We start from the raw sequence: 18,394 nt of genomic DNA, 5'->3' as shown, positions 1-18,394 counted from the left end.
ACTTTCATACCATCTTCTTAATTCAATGAATTTACATGGACAGTGGACCTTTATACATTTTCTAGACAGGTCCGGTTGAAGGAGTTTTTTGGTAAGCAACCGATACAACTTCTCTCATCCCAGATACTGTACAAAGATTCAAGCCTAAGTCTGTGTTTGAACCAGTGTCATCCAATAACTCTTTAAAAGTCTATACCAGGACCCTTAATCAATGCATGATGGAGGAGACACAGAAACTACCACCTCCAAGGAATAACTTGATGAAAGGAGAGAGAACGGCTTTAAAAATCTTAATGAATACAATGATATCGTAATCCGCCGCGCCGATAAAGGCGGGGGTATGGTTGTGCTGGACCTAGCCTACTACAGAAATGAAGTATTACAACAACTGAGTAATCCTTTGGTTTATAGAAAATTAGATGTTAACCCCACCTCCACATTTAAGAAAGGTGTTATGGGAGGCAGTGACAAAACAGTTTATACCTGATAAAACATCAAAACCCTGTCAGTTCAATTTCCTTTAACCCCTGTTTTGTATTCCATTCCTAAATTGCACAAAAATGCTACTCATCCACATGGGCGCCCTATCATCAGGGGCAGAGATTCTTTATATTACACCATTTCTCAATATCTTGACAGCTTTTTGCAGGTACTCCTTCAGGACCAGCCAACGTACCTCAAGGACTCCACCACATTGTTAAGAAAATTGTCATCTTTGCCTCCATTACCAACTAGTAGTCATCTCTGCACACTGGATGTATCATTATATACCAACAACACACATAACAGAGGAGTGGAGGCGGTACGTAAATTCTTAACATCCAATATATCTTATCGTGGCCCAGATATCACCTTTTTTGTGAGCTACTGACCCTTTCACTAACAAGAAACTACTTTTTATTTGATCAACATTGGTACATCCAATTATGGGGGTGTGCCATAGGTTCGTGCGTACGACCATCACTGGTGAATATTTTCATATTTGAGATTGACAAGGAACTGTTCCTTTTGAATCCATTGATGCAATCAAAAGTTGTGTACCTCACACGATACATAAATTACCTATTTATTATCTGGTCAGGCTCTGCACAGGATTTCCAACTAGCGGTGGATAATATCAATACGCTTTGTCGAATACTGTGACTGAGGAAACCTGCTGAAGGCCTAACAGTTATGTGTGTGCACTACGGGATAGTACGTATATTATGTATACATCCAATAAGCAAAGGGTTCTCATATTCACTAGTATAATATGAAAGCATAACAGAATCCATCTTGTTTCTAGCTAGATGATATAGCAAATTCATCTTGAACTTTATACACACCCTGAGAGAAAAACAACTTTGTTGGCTGAGTATTGTTTCCAACTACGCACTTTCTAAAAGCTCATAGAGACCAGATGTAATTCCTAATATGGACACAGTTCAATATATCACGAGTATCTTGTTAGTATTATTGACAATTGTCCCAATATTGCCTAACATTGTATTCCAGAAGAATGAAATCATATGGGAGGGATATACAAAAGGGGCGTTACTTTGTATTATATAAAACTCATTGTTGATACGTGTATGTTGTTGTTAAATGATTTGACACAGGACGAGAGAATGCTACCTCTCCCCTGTATACGGGCGTGGCCCTTTGAATAAATAATAATTGATTTTTATAAATCCATTTTCAATTCATTCTTTTACCTAACAACCCAAACAGCAACAAGATGGTTAATTTAGTTAACCTTACAAGAAGAATTCAACAGATGGGGGCTCGTAATCGTTGGAACTATAGATCTCAATCTCTTCATCAAATTCTCAAAGGGGTGTGCCAGCCAGCCAGCAGCTGATGATGGAAGGAACATCCCAAATCATTACAGCACTGGTAAGTATAGAATACCATGGTATGTGCTGTATTCCAGTACATGCTGTTTCTATACCTGCCAGCTGTCTGTGTGATTGTATTTTTTATAATATGAGAATGAGAAGTGGAGAGATTGACAAACTAGTAAAATAACTCAGGGACCTGTTTGTTGTTGCTTGTTTGTAAAATTAATACCAAAATTATGTCCAAATCGGTTGAAGGACCAAGTAACTCGGAAATGATGATTGACAGATGCTGTTGCATGTAAATAAGAATACCAAAATTAATTCAAAGATTTGAGCAGAGAAACAGTGACCTGTGTTTTTCACTCTATGAATGATTGCGTGAATAAGTGCTTTGGACCAAGAGCCAAATAAAGTAAAAAGCACATAGACCACCTCCCCTTGTTAGTCAGCTACATACGTGTAAGAAGGGTACTTTAAATAAATAGAGTGAACAACCCGAGGTTATAGGGATTATATGTAATTGAGTGTAATAATATATTGCAATACTGAGCTACTAAGAGCTGCTGGTTGTTTTAAGCATAACATGGCATGTTGCTTTGTGATAGTAGTCTGTGATAAGAGGATCTACTGCAGCTTCCCAGTTGACAGACGTGTCGCGTGTGTGAAAAATTGCAGGGATTGCAAATTTTTCCAGCGTATGGGAAGGGCAGGGAGGATTAACTTTAAGTGTGCATATCATGTATGGAAGAAATATTCCATAGAAGCACTAATTTTGTATAGTACTGTGACAAAGGGTACAGTATATGTTTTGCATTTCAATCATGCTGTATAATATTGGCCTGATCAACCAATACTAAGCGTATTTTGAAATCGGCAAAACTGTTGAAATCTGCAGGTAATTGAAGTTTCCAAACTGTATTTAAATTTTGTGTTATGATGTTTTGTGTGTAGAACATAATGTTCAGTTAAGTATATTCTCAGATCTGGGTCTAATGGAAACCTTCTGTCTGTGATTGGCATGGTTACAAGTTTTGAAATAAAGGTTATATATATATATATTTGTGAACGGAGGAAACAAAAGTTGATGTCCGTGTTCAAATGGCTTTTGGCAGATCTGTAGTTAAAAATATGTGTTTATCTAATGTTACTATCTAACTATGAAGTGAAGTTGCCATATGGTATTGTTTAATACGCAAATATTCTTTAATGCAATATATTGTGAGAAGGTCTGCCAGCAGAAAGAAAAAGAAAAAAAAGAAAAAGAAAAAAACCACTTCAGTTTCCTATGCTGTGAATCACTGAGAACACGGAGAGTTTTAACAGCGCAGAAACGTGCCCCCTCCTTTCCAGCAGCAGTGTAAGCCATGACGCAGTAAAGAAAAAAAAAAAAGTGTTCAGTGAGCTTCAATTTTTTTTCATCTAACAAGATGGATCATAATAAGCATAAGTCAGTGGTTCCCAATTTTTTTTTAATCATGTAGCCCTAGAATATCAGAATTTTTTTTCACAACACCCCTAGGAAGAAATGTAAAAAAAAAAAAAAAAAAAAGGAGTAGATGGCGTTTATATGTCATCCTTAGAGTCAGTTGTGTGGTGAGGGACAAGATTTGCTTCTGTTGGGCCATATATATTATGACTGGCAGCCACCAGCACTGAATAATTTGAATTGGTACTAGACCATCAACCCAGGGCACCCCTGCAAGTGTCCGAGGCACCCCAGGTAGCTACGGCACACAGTTTGGGAACCTCTGCATAAGCAATACTCTAGAAATGTTTGTTATACAAACTATCTACTCTAGTTTTAATATAAAAAGCTAATATCTTTACCAGATAACCTGTAGAAAATGCTGCCAATTTCTTTCTACAGCATAACTGTAATCAGAAAATATAAGGAAAAAAAAAAAATCCCAGCAACAGATATGGGCTAGAGACGCGCTAACAGCGTTTAAGCTAACACATCTGCATCTGGCAGACAGTCAAGAAGACAACGCCCTATCTCTGGTGGGCTATACGAAAAAAAGAGTTTTCAAAACAGCAGAAGCAGCAGCTAAAATCATAGGGAAAGATAAAGGAATACGTATTCTTTAATGTATATGCTGTAAATCAAACATTGCGACAAGCAATTAATCACTACGATTCCAGTATTAACATACTTTTAGACAATTTTTCAAAGTTATTTGAAGGAACCTAATGTAAAAGTTACAGTGTAAAATCATACTACATCACGGATTAGGTATTTCTAAAGATTCCAGGAAGAATAAAGTAGGAACAGATTAAGTTGGATGCATAGCATATCTATATATCACTTACCCTGGGTTCGTGAGGTAAAAAAAAATATGCTTGCTAAAATCCATCTCATTGTATAGGCATCGATATAATACGTTGCAAAAGTTCTTAGTGGACTGCACAATATGCAGTGATGAACCAGGTTCCGTAGCCAGGAAGTGTGGGGATATAATCATATACAAAAGCACAGATAAAAGCAGGAGCGTTGTTAAGTTTGTAAGTAAGTTTTCAGTGAATATGTATATGTGCCAAGGCATCCATGGGATGGACACAGTCCAAGAAAAGTTTGCTTGGAAGCAAATAAGAGTGTGCATGAGAAGACGTAGAGTTTGTGTGGACTGGCCAGTCTGAATGATATGTTGAGATAAGTAAAGAAATGTAACCAGTATGTGGATGATATACCTTTGTGCTATAAATTATTTGAAGTATTGGTGTCAGATACTAAACAGTTGTGTTTTTTTTTACAGAAAAGACCACAAGGTGTCGCAAGACAAAAGTCAACGGTGTGCTGACATAGTTAACTACCTAGATCATTATTTGGCGCTAGGCCAAAGATAGTTAAAACCCTTAGAGGGTGGAGCCTTGGTATACATTTATTGATAGATAGATATGTATGACCAGATGATAAATCTCTAGATACAGTAATTTTTTTTTTTTGGGAAATGCTATATGCATACATTCAAGTTCATAACCAAAGAAATTATAGAAGGTAATACAATATTACACTTTATCATAAATAAAACATTATGAATACACAGTCAGAGCCAAACCATCCACTTATGCATAAGTAAAGAACATATATGTTTAATACTGAGTATATAGGTTTAATACTGAGGTTAAGCAGTAGATTTTATATGATGTGTACATTTTACCTCTGACAGTATACAACTTAGATATAAAATGCAATAGTGTAGCTTACAGAAGGATTTCAGATTTGAAGATATATCCCTTCACTCAATAGGGGATATATGAACTAACAGGGAAATTGTAACACATGATTTGTTCCATGAAAAATGTGTTTATTAGGACACATAAACTCACTGACATACTACATATATAAAGTGCATGGGTGAATCTGGACCAGTTAAAGTGACCGTGTGATAGATGTAAATCTCTCAACATATAATGGGATTGCGGTGGGCTAGCTTAAAGAAGCAACATGGGTCCGAGGCTGAAGATAGCCTAGGCACCACCGCAGATGGTTTATTCAGCGTATCAGTCCTTTCACTTGCTTCACTGACCCTCGTCACCCGATTCCCCTGTCCAAGAACCTATCCTGGTAGGGTTTCCTCTGGTGGCACAGTGATGCCCAGCTCAGAGTGTTTCCTGCTGATGATTCACAGGATCCACCACAACTTAGATACAGCTGCATACTTGTCTTCCTCACCCCCAAAAGTGGGGAGTATAAGGAATATAATGTGGATGAGTAAGACAATTATAATGATTACATCGCATTTCACATTGCATTTAAAGGAATTGAAAAAAAAAAACAAACAAACTGATTAACAGGAGAATAATTTCTTGAGCATCCATAGGGGATAATGGGATGGTGAATTAGTGAATTAGTATTATTAATAATAAAGTGTTGTTGAAATAGATTCACAAGCTTTCTATAGTGGGATGAAGTTTAATGGAGAAGTGTACATTGTGTTTTGGCATGGGACCAAAATAATTTATGTGATAATAAGAGGGATCGTGATGGTGATAAAGAAAGCTATAGCATGTTTACTGCAGATGGTTGGGTTGATTAAAAACAACATTGTTTTAATACAACATAGTTTAATGCAAAAAAAAAAAAGGAACTATAGTATGTGTAACAGGTGTTAAGGGGTTATTTGAGAAATGAATAATAAGGCCAGAGGTGTGAGCTATTGTTTCAAAGACAGTAAAGTTTCTTTACTGATAGAAAGAGTTTATAGGAGTTTGAAAAAATATTTTGTGTTTAATATGTGTAATGTTGAGAATAAAAAGTCATAATGTGACAAGGAAAGTTTAAAGAATTAAGCATTATTAATCTACAAAAGAGACAGGAAAGGCAGAATTTGAATCATGGCATGGTCCAATCGTTGGTTCAATAGTGGTAGAATTACACCTAAGCCTCTGCTTTGTCTCTCTTCTATATCATTTTTTTTGTTATTCTTTTTGGAATCCAGCAAAGATATGTTATCCCGCAAAGATATATTATCCAGAGACTGATTCAAAACTACAAAATTATTTGACGATTCAAATGTGTCACACAAAGTATTTAAACAGTTACAAGAATATCAAAAGCTGCAAGAACCTTGGAAAGATATTTAACCAACACGAAAACACACAGTCCGGCACAGGACAATCACTAAAGAGAGTGAAGACGGTGTTATGGTGAGAAGTTGCTTATGTTTTGGTTCCATTACAGATCGCATAGGATGGTCCTTGGCAAGTACCGCTGACTCTGATACGGCCGTTGCAAAGGCTGCAGAAGAACGACACCTAGATCCATGAGCTTGCAATGAAATGAAAAGGTCAGAGACCAGAGCTTAAAGGAACCTAACACTAAAAACAATTGTATGGAGATACAATACAGAGACTGTTACTACTGTTACTACCACAGAGTTGTATTTGAATGAACCCTTCAATCAATATAGAGATGATTATGATCATTGATAATAGACTATGTGCTTATAAGCTAATATCCTACAGAACTTTTAACTTTTCTGAAAGTATACGGGAGCGACGTTATTTATAACAGCATTAGGACTTAATTTATTTATTTTTCTTTGAAGAGAGAGCGAGCAAACGTGTGGTGTAGGTATGAGTACTCATCCATTATTGTGGATGGGAATTATTTCAATAAGACCCTTCCTTCCTCTTTTCTTTTCTAAGCAGGAAATCCAGAGGGATTTATGACTGGTGTAACGAACACACACTTTGAAAAACGTGGTTGTGAGTATTATACTCCACTTGAAGACAGATGTATAGATTAATGCATGGGTAATTTAAATAATTTAGGATATTATTCTGAGGAGTATCCAGTCCAGCAATACCATTAATTGTTGGAAAGATTTTAAGTACTGCAGCTATATAAATTGTATTGCTAATCATTATTTAAGACTATTATAATTGTTAGATATGTATACATAGACACTAGCAGGCCAAAGTTCTCTATGCAATTTACATTTGATGTGATTACCAAAACTTTATAGAGTCGTGACTCGTGATAATAGTGAAACACGGTACATGTGTATAGATACAACAGTATCTCAAGAAAGAACCACTGGTGATAATATTAGCTACACATATCGGGTGTATTTCAGTTAGTGGAAATAAAATAGGTCAATAATACACGGAAATTTTTTTTTTATCTTATGAAGATAGAAAAGGTTGATTTAAGGGAATGTGAAATAATTGTTACAATATACTAACCTAAGGTTTCTAGATGTGCTAGATATAATGAGTTAGGTATATAAATAGTAATGGTTACATAGGATGTTCATTAAAGTTTATGATTTAATAAATGTATTTTACCAGTAGTAGATTCAAAGGTTAAAAGAAGATATCATACATAACGGGGAATGGTAGTTGTCACCATGTCTTTAGGATATGATATATATAATTGGTTACCTATTAATTCTAAAAATGTTTGTTATTTAAGAAGATTGATTTAGCAGTTTTATAAAAAAAAACATATATTAACTTGAGAAAAGTTTTCTTGCAGGATGAACTATTCCTAAAAAGAGTAATTGACTCAGTAATCAGGAAACATGTTCCTGCCACCAGAGTATCAATAAAACCTCGAAGTGGTAAAGGTGGCTAATAAGTTCTCCTATGGCTAATGAAGTCGTGTGATTAATCAACTGGAAGTTGACGTTTTATTCCAATTAAATTATTGATAACATGATTGATCTTTATGATAGGATATTCCAGAACTGTGGACATTTATGATGATTCCAGGACATTGGACATGAACTATTACGATACCATATTGTTCTACATTCTTTAATACCACAAATTGGAGGATATTGTTGATTTCAGGAAACAGCACTTTGAGCTCACTGCTGTGCTTATTTGACCAAAGACATTACGGATCCTGATACGTGTAATGCCAAGTATATAAAGGAGGTCCATGATATAAAAGAACTTTAACCAAGGCATTATGATATGGACTGGAAAAGATAAATGTTTAAATCCTAGTATTCAATTTTCAGGATTAGGAAAATGTTTTTTTTAAGTATATTGTATGTGATTGTATGTGATGATGTATTCTGTGATGAGGTTTATTCTTTGGTAACCCCGATGTGATTATAGACATTCATTTGATGTTCACCGCATACAGGTGCGGCCTATGTTGTATTTAGAAGGCTACTGTCAAACGCCGAATAGCAATACTACATGAAATGATTATTAGCGAACTATACGTTCCCAGAAATTCTCCTGAGATGACAGGGCACATGGATAATGTCCCTGATCAAAGGGTGGAACTGTCGAATACTGTGACTGAGGAAACCTGCTGAAGGCCTAACAGTTATGTGTGTGCACTACGGGATAGTACGTATATTATGTATACATCCAATAAGCAAAGGGTTCTCATATTCACTAGTATAATATGAAAGCATAACAGAATCCATCTTGTTTCTAGCTAGATGATATAGCAAATTCATCTTGAACTTTATACACACCCTGAGAGAAAAACAACTTTGTTGGCTGAGTATTGTTTCCAACTACGCACTTTCTAAAAGCTCATAGAGACCAGATGTAATTCCTAATATGGACACAGTTCAATATATCACGAGTATCTTGTTAGTATTCTTGACAATTGTCCCAATATTGCCTAACATTGTATTCCAGAAGAATGAAATCATATGGGAGGGATATACAAAAGGGGCGTTACTTTGTATTATATAAAACTCATTGTTGATACGTGTATGTTGTTGTTAAATGATTTGACACAGGACGAGAGAATGCTACCTCTCCCCTGTATACGGGCGTGGCCCTTTGAATAAATAATAATTGATTTTTATAAATCCATTTTCAATTCATTCTTTTACCTAACAACCCAAACAGCAACAAGATGGTTAATTTAGTTAACCTTACAAGAAGAATTCAACAGCTTGATGAAAATATAAAATTCACGTATACCATCAGTGACAAGCAGGTACATTACCTCGTTGTGGAAATTTCACTACAGGATGGAGTTATACATACAGATTTGTATAACAAACTAACTGACAGAAACACACTCTTGAGGGAAGACAGCCAACACCCTAAATTTGTCACTCACTTCCTCCCCAAATCTTATTTCCTAAGAGCAGTACGTACTGTACCTGTGACACTATTGCGAAAGCAGAGCTCAGGATTGATCAAATGATGATGCAGTTCATTTGTAGAGGATATGATGTGACACCCTTAAAGGCCATCAAGCAGCAAGTATTGTCTATCTCAAGACAGGACACCCTCCGTATCTCATCCGAGGCCAAGAAATTGAGTGCTTAGGTGCCTTTTGTAAAGAATTCCCACCCCTTCAGTCATTACAATATGAGAATTGGTAAGAAATGAATGCCAATAATCATGGCGGATCCTCACTTAAAGTCATTAAAACATTCTAAGCTGATGCCAAGCTTAAAGAGAAGTAGGAACCTACAATATGTGACATTTTAGTTCGTAATTACATTTTCGGGACTGTATGTACAGTATCTAATCCTCAAACTTTCCTAGTACGAAAACCTGGATGTTATAAATGCCTAGGTTGTGTATGGAGTGCAGCCCGACAATCATGCACCCACATTCAGGTGTCAAGATTTAAATCAAACACATCTTATCCTGCCAGAGTTCCTTTGTTATTTATTACATAAAATGTCCCTGTGGATTACTGTACATCGGGAAGACTATTCGACAGTTCAGGGAAAGGATGGCACTCCAGCGGCAGGCAATACATGTGTCACTGGAGGGTGCCGCCCAGGAACAACCGGTGGCCCGTAACTTTCAGGAAGCTAAGCACTCATTGGCCAGTATGCGCCATTAAATTATAGACCCTGTTCTTCTGAGTATCAGTGGAGGTGCCCGAGGTGCCTCCCTATTACAAATAGTGGCACGATGGATCTTTGAGCTACGGATTGTAGCACCCCTGGGTTTAAATGAATCCAATAACCTAGGGTGCATCCTATGAGAAATGATTCACTAGGAGGAACTGTCTATGGATGTCTATGGTTATTTATGCATACTTGACTAATCTAACCCACCTACTGTCTTTGCTTACTCTATTCATTCAATTAATTTCTCTGTATCTCCATTGTTCACATATTTATTCTATCCATCATAGAATAACCTTTAGCCCTCCTGTTAGCCTCCATAATGTTCATAATAGGGCTTTGACCAATATGCCACCTTTGGTTTAGCATTCATTGTTTCTGATAACTCATTTGATCTGCTATTATCAGCGTTCATTTACTAGCATGTATCTATAGGATTGTGTCTCTCTGCTGCCATCAGGTGGTCAATTTGAAATTAGCACTTGTATTACAGGTTGAGTATCCCTTATCCAAAATGCTTGGGACCAGAGGAATTTTGGATATCGGATTTTTCCGTATTTTTGAATAATTGCATACCATAATGAGATATTATGGTGATGGGACCTAAATCTAAGCACAGGATGCATTTATGTCACATATACACCTTATACCCCCAGCCTGAAAGTAATTTTAGCCAATATTTTTTATAACTTTGTGCATTAAAGTGTGTGTACATTCACACAATTCATTTATGTTTCATATACACCTTATGCACACAGCCTGAAGGTCATTTAATACAATATTTTTATTAACTTTGAGTATTAAACAAAGTTTGTGTACATTGAGCCATCAAAAAAACAAAGGTTTCACTATCTCAGTCTCACGCAAAAAAGTCCGTATTTCGGAATATTTCATATTTCGGAATATTTGGATATGGGATACTCAACCTGTATTCCTATTTTTTTCTTTAGCACTGCTCACCACGGCCGATGGGTTGCCATGGGAATAGTGCTGGGAAGCACACGTCATGGATCTGTGATGTTAGTGACCCCCGATGGCTTGGATGCTGTGCACAGTGGTGGTCTGTCTGGTGTCTTCCTCACTTGGCTATATAAGGTAAGATAATGTCTCTTTGTGTGTATGTACTGATGAAATTTTATGTTATTAAAATTAAACATTGACAAGATTATACAGTGGCTACACTGATCATTTGAGCAATTAAGTTGAACTATGGAAGTCCTCTGAGTGCCGTGTCCCCCCTCTCTGCCTGAATAATCTTCTTTGATTGGCACCTGGGCAATAAATTTGGGTCTGAAAGGGAGGGCCAGTCATCTATTCTATATATATATATATATATATAGAGAGAGAGAGAGGTTGATACGGGCGGCACTCAGAAGGCTTTATTTGAATCCTTTATTACGACTGAGTTGGATTCAGCTTTGAGAACAGAATATCCGGTTACACCCTTATTTTACACACTACCAAAGCTGCACAAAAACTCCCAAAGCCCCCCTGGCAGACCTATCATCTCTGCCAGGGGGTTACTTTATCAACCAGTCTCAACATATTTGGATGCATTGCTCAACCCTTGTGTACAACAGTCTTCAGTATATTTAAAGGACACTAATGATCTGTAAGAACGGTTGCAGTCCATTGGCCCTTTAACTTTGGATACTGTATTTTGCAGCGCAGATGTAACAAGCCTGTACACCTGCATTCTCCATCACATGGGGGGTATGGCAGCTGTGAAAGAGCTTAATAATGATAATCATACATATGTTGGTCCACCTGTAGATTTGTTTGTGGATTTGCTGATTCTAGTTTTAACTAGAAATTATTTTCTATTTAATGGTGAATTTTACTTGTAAAAGCTTAGCTGTGTGATGGGGTCTAATGTTGCCCCATTGTATGCCAATGCATTTATAAGTGTTGGATTGAGAAACTGCATTTGTTGCAATGTCCGCAAAGTAACCAGATCATCATGTATGTCAGGCACATAGATGATCTGTTGATACTCTGTAGTGGTCTCAAGGAGGACCTGCAAGTCCTGTTAGACAACCACAACCAATCTACAAGTATGGTAAAGTTTACATACAGTACAAGATACTGTAAGTTTGTCTAGTATTAACTTTTTGGATGTGAATATACAGTTCCATGACAATCAGTTGGTAACATCTTTGTTTTCAAAGGAAACTGATCGAAACAATGTACTTAAATTTGACAGTTTCCATCCTCTCCCCTGTTCTCAGATGCTTAGAGTAAAATGGATAATAAGTGACCCCCAGCAAGTGGATCAGGCGTTAGAAAATATGTTGTCTAAGTTTAGGGATAGAGGTTATGATAAATAAGCATTAGCTGTCACCAAAAACAAAGTAAGTCAGATCCCTAGGGACACCTTACTGAAAGGTAAAGTTGTGACTGCTGGTCCTTGTAAAAAAAATTCCAAGGGTGAATAAGTATACTAAAAAACCAGTACCAGAACCTGTAAAGAAATTAAGAAAATGTGATCAATCATCATTTCAGATGTCTTCCAGGTCTATTCAATACTTGGATTATGCCAGCATATTCTAGAGGAAAAAATCTAAAGGACATGCTAGTAAGGTTAAATGTTACTGAATTAACCAAACCAAAACCTGTTCAGCATTTTCTGTCAAGAAAACCGGGTTGTTTTCGCGTATAGGGCGTGTCACGTGCAGATCCCTGTTGGTGGGTGATACCATTAATCATCCCCGTTCTGGGAAAAAGTTCCCCATTAATTATCCACTTACGTGTACTTCATGGTTTGTTTTTTACGTTCTGTCTTGCCCATGTGGTTTTTAGTATGTGGGCAAGACAGAATGCCAGTTCAGAGAAAGAATGGCCAACCATAGGTCAGCTATAAGAGCAGCCTTGGAATCCGGTACTAGTGGTCAGCCAATGGCTCGCCATTGTGCGCAGAAATCACATAGCATAGCCAGTATCAGGAGTAAACTTATTGATCATGTCCCTGCATCCACTCATGGTGGTGATCGGGAAAAGAAACTTCTCCAGTTGAAAAGCCGCTGGATATTGAAACTGGACACGTTGGCCCTAAGGGGCTTGAATGAACAAAGTGGCTTGCATTGTTTTCTGTAGTCAGCCCCAGTAATATTTTGAAAGCTGTAGAGTGTAATTACCAGTCAGCGGAGTTATTAAAATGTAAAGGCTATATTTCAAACACAATAAACAGTATGTTTGGGATATTTGTTGATTTATTCACATTTGTTTTTTAATGATTAATGTTGGTTTCTGTTATGTGCATGTTTTGATTATTATTCCATTGCTATTTATAGTGATGTATTGTGGATTCATTTAATGTACATTTCTACATTGTGTTCTCCATGTGTAATTGTTGTATTTGTTACCTAAGTAACCATCACATGATCTGGACCATCTCTCCACGTGGGCACCGCCGGATGACGTCACCCGCTGCACCGAATGGTTGCTGATAGTGGATGGCCGCGGTCAGCGCGGCTGATTGAACTGAAGGCATACCCACAGGTGAGGCTGGTCACATACGCTGATGAGGGGGAAGGATCTATGGGGGTATATATTGTATGTGTTTGTGATGGTATGTACATCCCTGATGACGGGCTGCTGCCCGAAACAATTGTAGGATGAATCATGAGTAATAAAGGATTGAAATAAAGCCTTCTGAGTGATGCCCGTATCAACCTCTATTTATGGTCACACGCTTCCAGGGAGGGCAGTGGAGCACCTGTTGTGTGAGTTACACGAGTGCCGGGTGCATCAAAATTCTGTATATATATATATATATATATATATATATATGTGTATATATATATGCGAAAGGGGGAGAAGAACAAGCGCCTTATGGTGTAATATGATTTTACAAGGTGCGTTTCTACACACCATCTATATGTCAGGAAGAGAAATAATCGCCACATAGTGTAGTATTAAAATGATAATAGGTAATGACCCCTTAGCTTATAAAGGTCTGCGTACCAGATCAAAGCAAATTTAGCACATATCACATAGGTCTCCCTCTGGACACTCCAAATCAGTATTTCCGGGAACCATGGTTTGGGTAATCAGACCATTAAAAGCATTTATTATGAAAACAAAAATAAAACATCAATAAAATAAATATATAGATGGTGACAAACAGCCTGAGTGGAGAGTGATAGGCCTTGATACAAGCCACTATCGGGTACGCAAACTATTTTTTGTGTGTCGAAATGCATCTTGTAAAATCATACTACACCATAAGTCGCTTGTTCTTCTCCCCCTTTCACATCTACAGAAACATTGCTATTTACCATATAGCACTTTGAAGAACTGAGCAGCCGTCTAGAAGATTAGAAGGTGTCTACTAAGGACTAAACAGCCCGGAATCCTTGTGCTGCTACCCTGTGAACTGCACCAGGGCAATACAGATATACTGTTTGTGACTTTTTACCCTTGATTTATTCCTGATTATAAATGCCCTCTTAACACCTGAACAAGTGATATAACAGTTGAACTAGAGACGAGCGCATAGATCTATACAGTCTTTTAATATAAAAAAAAAAAAAAAATATATATATATATATAAAATATATATATATACTCCAGCCGTCTACCACACTCTACAGTATTTCATCATTCAGCATATAATAGGACCGGTGCCCTCCAGTAATAATGAAACAAAGTCATTACCATCCATACAATGCATGTATCGGAGGCACTCGTAGCTCAAAGAAATAAACAAAGACTTTGTCTTCAGTGCATAAACGTTTCAATGAAGGGTCCTGATGAAAATGTCTTGTAAATGACATTGAAACATTGATGCACTGAAACATTGATGCATTGATCTCTATTTATTTCCTTGAGCAAAGAGTGCCGCCAACACATGTATTCTTATAAATATATATATATATATATATATATATAAAATTACACTTACTTTTTCAGCAATTTAGAAAAAGAAATTACCAGCACTCATGGTTTAAAAGAACATGAAAAGAGTTTTATTCTTCAAGAAAAATCCATGTGAAGCACAATCTGGTAGTTGTGGCCCAATAGCTGTTTCAACCAAAACGGTTTTCATCAGGGGCTAATGACACTGAGCTCTGAGCCTGAATAAATACCTGGTCTGAGCCAGCTCAGCAAGCCCTTCCACAGCATGGGGTCTATCTGTCAGACCAGGTGTTGGGCTACAGCTACCAGATTCAGTTTCACATGGATTTTTCTTCATCTAAACTGTGAGAACTGGTAATTTCTTTTTCTAAATTGCTTAAAAAGTGAATGTAATTATTATTATCTTTTACCATGCACCACCACCTTGCCAATGATTTACAATAGCTTTGAGTGCTGTATTTTTCCAGAACTTTGTATATATCAGGTATAATGCACTCACTATATATTTGCTGGGGTGCAATCGCGAAGCAGTGATCCTAAACTGTACATCTTTGGGCTACTCCATATATAAAATCAGAAGGCACTCATCTGACTTGCAGATAAAAAAGGTTTTTCATTTATTTATGCATTTTAATAGCTTCCAAAGGTGACATTTTGAGGCATATAGTGGACCTTTGTCAAGGCATCCATTAAGTCATAGCATCACCAAGCAAATGAGTGACATATCTAACCCATATCCCATTCCTATCAACCTCATTATGAGTCGTTAGATATTATGCCTATATATGTTGCCCATATCCTGTACTTCAGAAGGTACATAGGTGATGTGTTTCTTTTGTAGTGGTTTGGAGGGGGTACAAAAGAAGAAATTGTTACTACGGTACAGGTCCTGACGGCTAACCTGCATTGACTCTCCAATTCGGTTTACATATGATGTGACAATATTGAAAGTAGGGAGTAGGCTTAGTACTATGTTCTACTGGAAACCTGATCTTCAACTGTGTGAGTTGAGTGCTTGTTTTCCTTGTCTCTCATCAGACACCACTAATCGATGTCTAATGTAGGCAAGGAGGAAATATCACTTGCAGTAAAAGAATATGATTCAGAAAAGACAGATACCAGATGGTATTGAATGGTCTTGAATATCAGATTTTACACTAGTCCACAGGGGCATATTAAGAGATGAGGGGGTCCAATGTGTAATATCCATCTGGGCCCCCTCCTTTCTAGCCAGCAGCACAGATCTCCAGAAAAATCAAAATCAGCGCCCAAGTAGGTCTCTGGGAAAATGGTGGTGTGGGCTTTTCCTGCAATTTTCCTACTGCGCATGTACAAAATGGCCACCATGCCACTGATTTGTGCATTGCTGCTGCAGCTGGCATTGGACTCTGGAGAGGTAAGTATGAGCAAAATCCTGACAGGAGAAGGTAAATTTACTTACCTTCCCCATATGGCCCCGTAACCCTTCCTCCCTGCAGCCCAACCCTAAATTCCCCCTTCTCCCAGCAGCCTAAACCTAACCCCTGGTCCGCAACCTAACCCCGGATCCTAAACCTAACCTCCCCCACAGCTTACTTGTCAGAGTACTGGCACTTGCTTATTCGGTATCATGGCGGTCGGGATTCTGGCAATGGGCAGAAGTTCAGTGGGATAGAATCTCACCACCAAGAGATAGGATTAAGTAGATGGTATACCGATAACTCACTTAATAGAGATTAGAAAAGGCACATAAAGGTATATTTCTATTCCAAAAGGAAGGGTACCCAACTCACATATAAATATGCTGAAATCATCACATAAAGGTTTCATTTGAAATGATACTCCCACACGTCAGCAGCAAAAAAACGTATTTATTCCAACAAAGGCAAAAAATTGTAATTAAAAACAGCAATATCCAACACAGTCCCAGTAGAATGTTCACAAAAATTCAGATATGATTAGAGGTATCCAAGCAACACATATAGCATAGGATAGTGGCTTTCCTATCATGACACAGTCGCACAGTACCACTATCATCACACAGTCCCACTTTTTTCTGATGTTTAAAGTTTTTAAAGTATGTTGAGGCAAGGAGGAAATATATGCTATAGGGGGTCATTCCGAGTTGATCGCTTGCTGACGATTTTTGCAGCGCAGCGATCAGGTTAAAAATGGCATTTCTGCGCATGCGTATGCCCCGCAATGCGCATGCACAATGTACGGGTACAAAGCCCATTGTGGTTGTGCTCATGTTCTAGTGAAGATTTTCTTCACACTGGCGGTCGCTAGAAGATTGACAGATAGGGGGTGTTACTGGATGTCAACAGACCGTTTTCAGGGAGTGTTTGTAAAAACGCAGTCATGTCTGAAAAAACGCAGGCGTGGCTGGGCGTTCGCTGGGCAGGTGTATGACGTCAAATCTGGACACGAGTAGGCTGAAGTGATTGCAAGCGCTGAGTAGGTTCAGAGCTACTCTGGAACTGCACAAAATGTTTTTGCAGAGCTCGGCTGCACATGCATTCGCACTTCTGCTAAGCTAAAATTCACTCCCCAGTGGGCGGCGGCATAGCAATTGCACAGTTGCTTAAAACTGCTAGCGAGCGATCAACTCGGAATGAGCCATAGTTCGGACCTATATGTGTTGCTTGGATGCCTCTCATCATATCTGAATTTTTGTGAACATTCTACTGGGACTGTGTTGGATATTGTCATTTTTTATTAAAATTTTCTGCCTTTGTTGGAATAAATACGTTTTTTTTTACTGCTGACGTGTGGGAGTATCGTTTAAAAATAAACCTTTACGTGAGGATTTCAGCATATAGATATGTGAGTTGGGTACGCTTCCTTTTGGAATAGAAAGATACCTTTATGTGCCTTTTCTAATCTCTATTAAGTGAGTTATCGGAACGCCATCTACTTAATCCTATCTCTTGGAGGTGAGATTCTATCCCATTGAAGAAAGAAAGAAAGAAAGAAAGAAAGAAAGAAAGAAAGAAAGAAAGAAAGAAAGAAAGAAAGAAAGAAAGAAAGAAAGAAAGAAAGAAAGAAAGAAAGAAAGAAAGAAAGAAAGAAAGAGAAAGAAAGAAAGAAAGAAAAAGACATCAGAGTTCTCCTTCTGGACACTTTTTTGAACTTTAATGACAGTACTACACATTGTATTTTATTTGTTCTTCATATATGTGACCTTGCTTTTGGATATTGGACAAGTGTATGAGCATTCAAAGCTTGAAGCATAACCTCTATAAGAAAAGAGCAAGTGATGTATTCACCATTTTATTGCCCTTTATAATATTTAAAGTCTTGTATTGTGTGTCGCCTTTGATCTACCGTTTTTATGTTGTCCAGAATGAGATGAATGCTGCTGCCATAACCTCCAGAAGAGAGTTGAGAAACTAGAGCTGATACTCCAACATCTGTTGAAGGAGGAAAAGGCTAAATTACAACTCA

This window comes from Pseudophryne corroboree, chromosome 1 (genome assembly GCF_028390025.1).
Source record: "Pseudophryne corroboree isolate aPseCor3 chromosome 1, aPseCor3.hap2, whole genome shotgun sequence".
Lineage (NCBI taxonomy): Eukaryota > Metazoa > Chordata > Amphibia > Anura > Myobatrachidae > Pseudophryne > Pseudophryne corroboree.
Note: the sequence above shows the minus strand (reverse complement) of the source record.